Source organism: Astatotilapia calliptera, chromosome 15 (genome assembly GCF_964374335.1).
Source record: "Astatotilapia calliptera chromosome 15, fAstCal68.1, whole genome shotgun sequence".
Taxonomy (NCBI): Eukaryota; Metazoa; Chordata; class Actinopteri; order Cichliformes; family Cichlidae; genus Astatotilapia; species Astatotilapia calliptera.
Genome location: NC_137436.1, coordinates 34,733,646 through 34,745,756, shown reverse-complemented (window position 1 = coordinate 34,745,756; position 12,111 = coordinate 34,733,646). Strand labels below are relative to the sequence as shown.

At 39.6% G+C, this 12,111-nt stretch overlaps 1 pseudogene across 1 annotated transcript in view; it reads left to right on the top strand.

The window, feature by feature from the left end:
- LOC145420646 (E3 ubiquitin-protein ligase rnf213-alpha-like) overlaps window positions 1-12,111 on the top strand; it is a 60,703-nt pseudogene that overhangs the window by 36,570 nt on the left and 12,022 nt on the right. Inside the window, exons 44-54 of the transcript XR_013901962.1 lie at window positions 518-663; window positions 864-966; window positions 1,157-1,271; window positions 1,823-2,027; window positions 2,112-2,302; window positions 5,786-5,917; window positions 6,205-6,315; window positions 9,754-9,996; window positions 10,546-10,645; window positions 11,406-11,440; window positions 11,540-11,643. The product of XR_013901962.1 is annotated as an E3 ubiquitin-protein ligase rnf213-alpha-like (transcript). The remainder of the gene's footprint in view (window positions 1-517; window positions 664-863; window positions 967-1,156; window positions 1,272-1,822; window positions 2,028-2,111; window positions 2,303-5,785; window positions 5,918-6,204; window positions 6,316-9,753; window positions 9,997-10,545; window positions 10,646-11,405; window positions 11,441-11,539; window positions 11,644-12,111) is intronic.

Below are 12,111 nucleotides of genomic sequence, written 5' to 3'. Positions count from 1 at the left end.
CCTTTTGCCCCTTCCCTGGTTCAACTGTTATGGCAGGATTGCCATATTTGCCTTTATGAAATATAGTTACAGGCTGCCACTTATAATCGATGTGTCACCCATTCATTCTACAACATTTTCAAATATAGAAGACGTACAGTGGCTTGTTGCTTAGCACTTTTGCCTCACAGCAACATGGTCATGGGGTCAAACCTGGGTAAGGTTGTTCTTTGTTGAGGTTGCATATTTGACCTGTGCTTGTGAAGGTTTTCTCTGGGAGCTCAGGTTTCTTCTGCCTTGAAAATAAAAGCTAAGTTAATGCTATGTCATCCCAGGACACTCTTGCAAAAGAGAGTCTCAATCTCAAGAGTTTCACTTTATAATTAAAAATATTGTTTTGTAGTGTGCATAAAACACAGTATCAGTAAGCACATTGAGATCCTGAGAGAGAATCAGTTCTGGGGAATCAGGTTACAAAGCTTAACGTTTGGCATAGTGCATATACATTATGCTTAATTTACATTTTGTATCTCTCCAGAGCATCTATCAAGAAAAATGCAGGATTCAGGCAACGTTGCAACAGTTTCTTTATTGATCTGCTCTCTACTATGTGCTTCAAGGACAATACACCTCCAGATGGAGGTGTCATCGCACACCTTTTTTCCTACCTGATGACGGAGACAGGTACCACTTTGGGGGTTTTTCACCTTCTTCTCTAAAGAATCTGGAATCCAGGGATAATTTCTCATGTGATCACTACAACCATAAATAATATAAATCATTTTCTTCCAGATTTCAAAAATTACAAAAAAGTGATCAAAATCTGCTAGAATAAATTACTATTGGTCTTTTTTAATGTTAACTTTAGATTATTTTCCAAACAGATCAGAAAGAGATTCACACCAAAGCTTTATCACCTTTTGACGAGTCTCCAGATAAAAACCCAGTTGTGCGATCTGTAATTCTCAAACTGCTACTGAAATTCAGGTAGGCATCCTACTATAAATATGTCACTGTACAATTACTCTTAGTCTGAATTAACATAGATGTTTCAATGTTTTGAGCAGTGTTGAAAAGTTTCTCAGCATTGGGAATTTTGCATGTTTAGTGATAAAATGTGTGAAAAGACTTGAACTTGTTTACCTTACCCTCTATGATTGACCTAACTGTGTTTCAGCTTTGAAGAGGTCATGAAATATTTGCAGCAGCATTTGTCATCTGTTGAAGAAAGCAGATTTGTTGATGATGTGGATAAAACAGAGCTCTATGCCTTATACATCAACTGTTTGGAGGTAAAACTAGAAAGAAAACCTTTGGAAATTGCATTTAATAGTGTTACATTACACAAATAAACTGATGAGAAGAAGGTTTCTCCTTTTTAGGAATAAAAAAGGATTTATAAAGACTTTTTATTTTATTTTTCTAAAGCAAGTGGTAACTAAAGAATAACCACAACCTTTTAGGGAGCATGTATTATTCTCCAAAAACAAAAGTCTCTAAAAGGACATCTGAAATTCTGTTTTCTACTGTTTGGTCTTTTTTTTACTTATAGTTGTGAACATGAACGTGAAACCCACTAACATAATGTAAATATTCTCCTTCTGGAATGAAACTTAAACTAGTGATCAGCAGAAGGAGGAGTCCTCTGTGCTGGATTTAATGTAAATGTAAAAGTAGTTTCAGTATACAGGAGTTGTTTATGTATTCTCAAACATATGTAGTTATCCAGCTATATCTGAACAGGGCACAGTTTGAATACCAGCAGTATGACAAAGTCCTTGGTTTTTTTGCTTGTTGCTGATAGACGTCAGATGAAGTGACAGTTAACTGGTGATATTTGCAGGACTCCATCTGGGAGAAAATGCCTCAGGAGGGCAACAAAGCTGCAGAGTTACAGTGTTTCATTAATGAAACACAGTTCCTGCAGTCCTTTTTGGCTGAAGTCACTTCTGCTCCAGCAACAGTCTCTATTCAACACCTCCAGCATATTGCCCGACTGCGTGTGACCCTCATCATGGCTTCCCAGCTCATCAGTGATAGACTGTCAGGTGAGATATAACTTCACTACTGCATTGCGCTACTATAGTTTCCAGTGCTTAGGAACTAAAACAACCAGTCTGTCATTGTTGCAGGCAACCATGTCCCAGATGGAGCAGAAGATTTTCTAAACATGGTGATAAAGCTCTGTGAGGACAGTGGGAATAACTGGTACCGTGTTTACCTCATCCGCAAGCTCAGCGAATCACAGGGTGTTGAGTACGTTCAAACAATGGTGAAACAACCTGAGTTCTTCTGGCTTTTCCCTGAAGAGATACATCAGCAGGTACTTCAACAGTCATGAGTTATTTTACTGGCAAAAATATGAGTCAAAAAATAAATTCATGTACTTTTCTCCAGAGTATGAAATTACATCAAAAGTTATTTCATAGCACTTTATTATATAAGGTAAAGACCATACAACATTTTAGACAGAAGTGTAAGCCGTAGTATCAGGTGAATGATAAGAGGTAGAAACGTTTATACTGGGTTGTTGTTGGGAGGGGGATGGAAAAATACTAAAGGACAGTCATTGGAGTAATGGCGGGGCTGTGTCTCAATATGTGTACTTGTGTGTTCCTCCGTTCTCGTGAACTTGTGATATGTCATCTGTCGGAGACCAAGTACTGTTCCAATTCAAAGTACGCATCAAGCTGAGAACGATAAAAATTTCCAGATGTGCTCTCGCTCCTTCCGTTTTATCGAGCATGCATTGGTTGTGACTTGTGTGGACTTGGTACAGCCAAATATCCCAGAATGCGTTTCATCCAAAACTCAAACACTAAAAACTTTTAAATACTATTCTTTCTGCATCACAAAATAAACTTTTAAGTTATTTTCAGGAGAGAATGTAGCTCTGTAAACTTCAAATATCTGCTTGATTTATCAAAACATCACATATTTGCAAAAGTGCTCTGACATTTTCTGAGACGTTTGTTACACACCAGCTTGATAGCAGACCGGGAGGTCAAGGTTAGAGATGGCACGATACCACTTTTTTATGTCCGATACCAATACCGATATTATAAATTTGGATATCGGCCGATACCGTAATGAATCCGATATAGTGTGTTTTTTAATCAATAAAACTGTTGTTTTTTTTTAAATATCTTGCTGCCTTTTGTATAAGTTCATACTCAAGTTTTAAAAAAAACAAAACACTAAAGCTATTCTGTTACACCTGTATGCAAAAAATACACTACACCCAAAATATTTCATGGTTCAGCAATACTGATCAATCTAACAAACATAAACCTACTCCATCCTCCCTATTCTGGTATTTTAAAGAGTAAGCAACTTAACTAATAGGGTTATAAACTCCCAGCAAAAAAAAAAAAAATAGGGAACCACCCCCCACCTCATAATGCTTAATCGACGTAATCAACTTTAATTTGATGCAGTGTGAAAAGAAATGCACAGAAATAAATTATTTTTCAAGAATAATTAAATAGATTCAACATCTTTCTTCAACTGAATTACAGACTGCACAGATGGTACCTTCCCAAAGGAAAAAGTACTACAGCTTACTAGGGTATATTAGACTTAATAGTTACTATATACAGTAATGGACTTCTATACATTTTACATCAAATTAAAACTTTGGGTATAAGATTCAGATAATTATTTATTAAAAGCTACACATTTTAAATGAGAATAAGAAAGAAAAGTATGTCTTTGTGCCCCCTTTTTCCTGTTAATGCCCTATCGGCCCCCCTGGCTAAACTTTGCTAGATCCGCCCCTGCACAGTTACCAGCTATCAGCTGCATAGAAAAAGATCCTGGTGTTGAAAGTAATATTAAATAAATTCTAACAACAGATTATCAAGCTTAAACGTGCTGCTGTTGTTCAGCCGCTGGTTTCCTCTTTCAGGCGAAGTGGGCGATAAACAAACAAGAGAGACGGACTCGCGACAGAAAAGCCAATCAGCTGATCATTAAGCAGTTTCAATTGAAGTAGCAGCAGGAGAGGGAGGGAGAGAGAAGAGGCAGTCGCTCCATATATCGGTTGTTAAGTTTAACGCGGGAATGCTTTACAAACATTCAGAGATGAACTTACACACTTGCTTTACTTCTCTCTGGTATAACTTTCTCGGAGATGAGATGCCCGTTTGGTAGCGAGGCTACAAATGCTCAACCAGACCACCACAGGCAGTGGCGGCCCTAGCCTGTTTGGCGCCCTGGGCGAACACTCCCCCCCCACACACACACACACACACACAGAACATACACTCAACAAAAATATAAACGCAACACCTTTGTTACTGCTCCCATTCCCCATGGGATGGACGTAGAGACCTAAAATTCATTCCAGATACACAATATAACCATCCCTCCCAAACAGTGGTCACAAATCAGTCCAAATGTGTGGTAGTGGGCACATCTGCCATATTGAGATAATCCATCCCACCTCACAGGTGTGCCACATCAGGATGCTGATCTGACATCATGAGTAGTGCACAGGTGTACCTCAGACTGCCCACAACAAAAGGCCACCCTGGAATGTGCAGTTTTGTCTCACAGCAAAATGCCACAGATGCCACAAGCAATGAGGGAGCGTGCAATTGGCATGCTGACAGCAGGAATGTCAACCAGATCTGTCGCCCGTGCATTGAATGTTCATTTCTCAACCATAAGCCGTCTCCACAGGCGTTTCAGAGAATATGGCAGCACATCCAACCGGCCTCACAACCGCAGACCTCGTGTAACCACACCAGCCCAGGACCTCCACATCCAGCAGGTTCACCTCCAAGATCGTCTGAGACCAGCCACCCAGACAGCTGCTGGAACAATTGGTTTGCGCAACCAAACAATTTCTGCACAAACTGTCAGAAACCGTCTCAGGGACGCTCAACTGCATGCCCGTCGTCCTCATCGGGGTCTTGACCTGACTCCAGCTCGTCGCTGTAACAGACTTGTGTGGGCAAATGCTCACATTCGATGGCGTCTGGCACGTTGGAGAGGTGTGCGCTTCACGGATGAATCATGGTTCACATTGTTCAGGGCAGATGGCAGCTGAGAATGTCCCAGTTCTTGCATGGCCAGCATACTCACCGGACATGTCACCCATTGAGCATGTTCGGGATGTGCTTGACCGGCGTATACGACAGCGTGTACCAGTTCCCACGAATATCCAACAACCTCGCACAGCCATTGAAGTGGAGTGGACCAACATTCCACAGGCCACAATTGACAATCTGATAGACTCCATGCGACGATGTGTTGCACTGCATGAGGCAAATGGTGGTCACACCAGATACTGACCGGTTCTGGGTCCCCAGACCCCCAATAGCGCAAAAAACTGCACATTCCAGGGTGGCCTTTTGTTGTGGGCAGTCTGAGGTACACCTGTGCACTACTCATGATGTCAGATCAGCATCCTGATGTGGCACACCTGTGAGGTGGGATGGATTATCTCAATATAGCAGATGTGCCCACTACCACACATTTGGACTGATTTGTGACCACTGTTTGGGAGGGATGGTTATATTGTGTATCTGGAATGAATTTTAGGTCTCTACGTCCATCCCATGGGGAATGGGAGCAGTAACAAAGGTGTTGCGTTTATATTTTTGTTGAGTGTATTAAAGATTGTACATCAACCCTTTAGAGCCTTACATCAACCCTTTTGATTGTAGCTTTTTATTTACAAACACTGAAACAAACCATGGTGTACAACTTATGCCAGTTATCTAACTAATTCATAGTCACCAGAATAACTCAGGTCTAATTTATGTACTTAAACACATTTGCTTTGTAATTTCATTCACAGTGTCAAAAGAATGAAGATGGAGGCCTGATGGACCAGTATCTTGTGTATGGAGAGGAGTACAAGGCTGTGAGAGATGCAGTTGCCAAGGCACTAGTAGACGGCAACATCGAGCAGATAGAAGAAGTCTGTGAGGTATTTCTGTCCTGTAATAAATATATTACGGACACTCCTTCATGTTTCATCTACCTATTACTGTTATATTGTTTTGATGAAACCGTGGGTGGGTAGTTTATTGAAACATTTCTCATTATTCATAGAGCACTGCAAGTGATGTTGTACAGTATCACTGCTAAGACCGTAAATGCTTAGTTGTATAGTTATTGTACTCACCATAGTGCTGTACTCTATATGCCCATTTTTACTTTTATCTTTATTTATACTTGTGATTTTTATTATTGTTTTTATTTGAAATACACTAGAAATGTATGGCTACACGAAGGAATCGGACAGTGTTCCTCCTGCTGGCTCTTTTCCGAGAGGTCACAACTCTGTACAGATCTGAAAACAGGGGTCTTCATCCTACTCCCAAGGTATGAACAGTGGCAAAATTAGAATCTGGATAATAATAATATCCAATAATTAATAATTTTAAGAAACAGCTCTACTCTACGCTCTATCCCAATGTCTTAATTCCTAATCCTAGCTCTAAATCTGAGTCCAGCCACCTTGCAGAGGAAAGTAATTTAGTCATTTGCAGTGTTGGGCAAGTTGGGCAATTATACTCACTAGTTACTTATTCAAAAAAGTAACTGAGTTAGTAAGTGAGTTACAAGATTCTAACAGTAATTAATTACTAGGAAAAGTAACTATTGCGTTACTTTAAAAAAAAAAGAAAAAGTTTAACCCTCTGGGGTCCAGGATATAATTGGCATATTTTTGACTACTTTAGATTTTCCCTTCTACATTTCACCTTTAAAAACTATTTAATTTGCCTTGTTGGGTATCATCCTTTTCAGCACAACCTCATGTGTCTGAATTTACAGTTATGTTTTCATTTTGACATGCTATATTAGCAAAACTGATCTAAAATCAGACAAAAACGTAAAAATCAGAGTAGAAAAAGTTATAGTTTTTACTGTAACAACCACAAACATGTTTTTCATAACTTTAAATGCAAATATAAATTGTAAATTTTAAAATCATATGCACAAGTTTTGCAAACAACAAAGTTATTTACAGCCATTTACCTTTTACCCTTTTTTAACTAACCATTTCAAACTATTTACATAACAATCAGGTGTTCTGAATTCAATAAGATGCCACACAAATTATTTGTGCCACTCCAAAAAATAATTTCTGTCCACTATAAAGGAGAACATCACAGCCTGATACCTGCAGGTCTGACAGCAGCAGGTGTATCACTCCTCCTGTTTTCTACCTGGAGACACCGTTTACACTGTAATCTGCCTTTGGTGACTTTTTGGCAGCACCTGTAACATTCAGCAGTCGCCTCATTGTTCTGACCCACAACACAAAACTATCCACTACACTACACAAGACAACACATTAACTACACACTCCAAACACGCTAAACGTCACAAATGTCTCACATCTCAAAACTCGCTCTCTCTCATTTCCGCTCTCTTTCTTTCTGTCTCTCTCTTTCTCACCGTCACTCCTAAAACTTCCCCCTCTTGTTAAACAACCAAATGTCATGTTGCCATATCATTTTTTGATTGGTTGACATTGTACATTTTTCCACCAACACGAAAGGGCTGTTTTTTGTTTTATTTTTTGGTCATATGTAGAGAGTGCTTGCTAGCACTGCCCTTACACAGTAAACGTGATGAAAGTATTCAAGAAAACAACTCTTATATATTGTTTATCATGACTCTGGTTTTACGTGGCCTATCAACACAATTAAAAAAACTGGTATATATCACCTTGTTGCTTTGTCATCTTGAAGTGGTCATGTGATTGGTTTACTAGGACTACTTTATTCTTCCTCAGCCAAACAGCAGCACTCATGTGATTGTTTTGCCCCCTTAGCTCCACCGTTACATATAACACCGTTATTCCCATCACTGGTCATTTGTACTCGTGACCCTGTTCTTTTGGTCACTCCCAAGATTTCATGACCGTAGGTGAGTGCTGGAATGCAGATAACTGATAAATTACATCTTGGTTCTCTCTTCTCTATAACAGTCTGGTACAGTGCATTACTGCTGAGGCTACACCAATCTGCCGGTCCAAGTTGCACTCCACCTTAACATCACTCATGAATAAAATCCCAAATCCCATTGGTAAACATGAGTAAACCCTCACTAGGTTTTGGATAAAGTGTACACTCACAAACCTGCATTTGAAACATTGGCTACCATAGCAGTATAGTATTGCAACATGGCATTTGTGTCTTCTAACTAAAATAGGAACATAAAAAGTACCATCATTGCCAGACCTGGCCCACATCTGGTTGACATGCACTGTTACCTCCCCACAATGAAGGTCTAGGGGTGTGTATGGGGACTGGTAACAAATGAGTCCATAACAGAATGAAAGGAGAACAGACAGAGGTGTTTAGTAAATAAAATAGTTTTTAATTATAGATAATCTTAACATAAAGAGCCGGCAACACCGTTTCACCAATAACACTAGAAAAAGAAAAAGGTTGCAACAACAAAGAACACAACAACCAAACAAACTCCACACCACAAGGAGGCACTTCCAGGGGCCCACAAGCTCACCCTGTCACTAGCAGCAGCTAACTTTACTGCTGCCGAGGCCCACAAGCCCACACTACTCACATGTAGCAGCTACACTGCACACTCCTTCCACAACTCCACACCACAGGCAGGACAATCACACATCTAGACCACAAAGCGGAGACACCAGAGAAAACCACCCTCATACATCCAGTTCAACCCCAGCTTATATAACCTCAGGCAGGTGATTGCTGACTGGGCCCAGGTGGTAAATGAGGCCATGGAGCAGCAGCTGTGACCTGGGGAGAGAGAAGAGCAAGAGAGAGACAGAGGGGTGGAGCAAGAGAGGAAGAGGCAGAGAGAAAACACCACACCCACACAAGGGCAGTTTCAGGAGGCCCAGCTAGGACCGTAACATACACTCTGCCATGACACCAGTCAGTCAGAAGTGCCAGCTTGATGCCAGATCCGGGCCAGACCTGTTTTCTATGAGCCTGGGCCACTTAACCCAAACCACAATCGAGCCAGATATGGCATGCCATCGGATAAACAGTGGTATCAAGCTAAAACACTGGCCTACATCTTGATTTATCATAAAGCGTATTAAAATATTAATTTAAAAAATGCTAAATTAGAGGGCTTGATCTGTGTATGACATGGTTAACTGTCAATATCTACAGCTAGTTAGACTATTATATCACAGATTGCCTTGCTAATGTATTAAGGCAGAGGTTGCCAAAGTGGGGGCGCAGTAAGAATTTTAAAAAAAAGGATGCTCGCACACTACTAGCATATGGACGGATTCTTGACGGGGCTCCCACACAAATGCAAAGCAGAGAATGAAGCATCGCCAAATTTGCTTACAAACCAACTTCCTTCAAAACCAAAGAATAGAAAATATGATGAAACATATCTTGTCTTTGGCTTCGCCTGCACAACAGCGGTGCCAAGGTAGGTCCCCCAACAGAATTTGTTTCCCCTGCGTCAGGACCACACACTGGGCTGTCCAAATCACGGACAAACAGCATCCCAAATTATTGATTTTTAGTTCACAAACACTTCTTATAATGAAATTTTGGTGATATTAGCTCTTTATATATATAAAAAAAAATACAGTGGGATACAAATATCAGGATATCAGGCTTACCCTGCCACAATTTGTTCCCCAGTTCAAATCATGGACAAACAGTATCCCACAGTTGTTTATGTTTTTAAACCCATTTTGCACAGAGAGACATTTATTATTATTATTATTAACACTGTTACACAGTAAAAAAAAAAAAAAAGTGTGTTGCTTCTCTTAGATGTTTTCTGTATCCCCAACAGCAATGTAATGGATTTGATGACCTCATTAACGGCTCAAGATACCTGCCCCAAAGAGAAGTAAGAAACTTTGCGTCAGCATTGATTTATAACAGACTGGGAGCTCTTACCATCCAACCTGGTAATACCATTGAGGAAAACACTGTTATCGAGCTGATCATCCATCTAGCAGCTGTGCTGCTCACAGGGAGTCACCCTCTGCTGATGCCACTGAAAAACATTGGCCTGTCACCTGAAAATATGCAGGTAAACAGTGTGATTGTATATAAAAGATTGATTTAGCCACATGGTTTTACCCATTAGTTTGTGGAATCACATTTCAAACCCTTGATTTTAGTTTTATTTCCAGAAATGACTAGGTTTGGATAAGATAGTGGTATGCTAATGTGCCTTTGAGCTATGTAATATGGAGTCAGGTTTATCTACAAAAAGTAAACAGTTTTGGGAATTGTTATTTCAAAATAGTGCTCAAGGATGGACAGTGACCAACACATTTAAAATCTTTTTTTTTATATTAACCATTAAATCATCACAACTCCCACATATTAGATATTTTTCCCATTGCAGATACTCTGAGATAATGTCATAGTTAAGGCAGATGTTAAAACGAAGCAGATGAAAGTGAAGCTAGTCTTTACTGGCTCCAGGAATACAACTCAGCAAACACAATAACACTCAAAAATAGAAGAAGGATACATCTGTGCTGCTTACTCTCTGCAATGGATAACTTCAGCAAGATAAGATTAATGTTACCTTTATGGCATTTATTAGATTTTCACTTAATTTAACCTACAGAGGGCTTTTATACCCACAATGCCTGATGACATGTTAGCTGTTGCCCAGGCAGCCATACAACAACAAGAAACACACTATCAGGGCCAGCTCACTTGGTATGGTAAGTATTATTCCTTTCATATATGCAAGTAAATTCATTTTTAATGATCTGTTCTTGTAACTGGGTATTCTGACAATTTGACAACCTTTCAAAATATTTGGATGACCTATATTTCAGTCATCATGCTAAACCTTAAATGATTTGAAAGACATTATGAAAAAGAGATATGGCACCCAAAACAACCCTGAATTGAAATCTTTGGTAGAATTCTGCTCCACCAAAGGGTTAATGGCCTGTATTTGTATAGCGCTTTACTAGTCCCTAAGGACCCCAAAGCGCTTTACACATTCAGTCATCCACCCATTCACACACTGGTGATGGCAAGCTACATTGTAGCCACAGCCACCCTGGGACGCACTGACAGAGGCGAGGCTGCCAGACACTGGCGCCACCAGGCTCTCTGACCACCACCAGTAGGCAACGGGTGAAGTGTCTTGCCCAAGGACACAACAACCGAGACTGTCCAAGCCGGGGCTCGAACCGGCAACCTTCCGATTACAAGGCAAACTCCAAACTCTTGAGCCACAATCGACCAATAGCACTTCCAGGGGACACAAAGCTTTTAAAAAGCTTCATTATGGGGCAAATTCACTAGAGATTTAGTTTTTAAGATTTAGCTGGTCATTTTTGCTGACCATTGAATAAAAGTTAATATAGATTGGTCAGATGTTTTACCAAGATGGCAGACTTGGTTCAGGAGTAATTTGCATAAACCTGACCATAAATTCACAGATTAATCTATATTATGTCTTTTTCACAGTCTGTCCAAATAATCACCCATGCTGTGTTGATATGGTAAGCCATTTTTTTTGCTGTTCCAGTTAATATATTCTTCACAATTATTACAGACTCGATGTTTTATAATTATACTGTATGTTTAATCTTGCACTGCAGTGCGGCCGGCCCATGGAGAGAGGCCGATGTCTGGAGTGTGGCGCAGACGTTGGAGGGGAACATCACATAGCCTTGCCTGGATTCACACAAGTTCCATTGCACGAGTGAGTGTCAGTAATTGTAAAGCAAAATACTGCATTAAATAAATCTCTTTACTGATAAAGTAAAACTTTGTAGAAAAAAATTGCTATATAATTTGTGCTGTCTATTAAAACAATACTGGAATATTAAAAAGAAATTATTCTGGTATTTCGCACGAGGGAACCATCAAAAATGCAGATAAACTGATTTTGTACAAAACTTTCTCTTGTATAAAATATGAACGACAGAAATCATTCAAGTTTGGGTTTTTTTATTGGTAAATCTGTTAAAAGAAGCACATTTGTTATTCTAGTGGGTTGTTTTTTTAAAATCAACATTATCCTTTATTTTGTGAAGTAAAATAAACTAAATTCCCATTGTCAATTTTTTAAACTTATAAGTTTTCATTTTTGTGCATTTAAAAAGTTTAACAATGAGACTGCACCGTGAACAGAAAATTCTGACGAGACGATTCCGACCAGTAGTTTGAT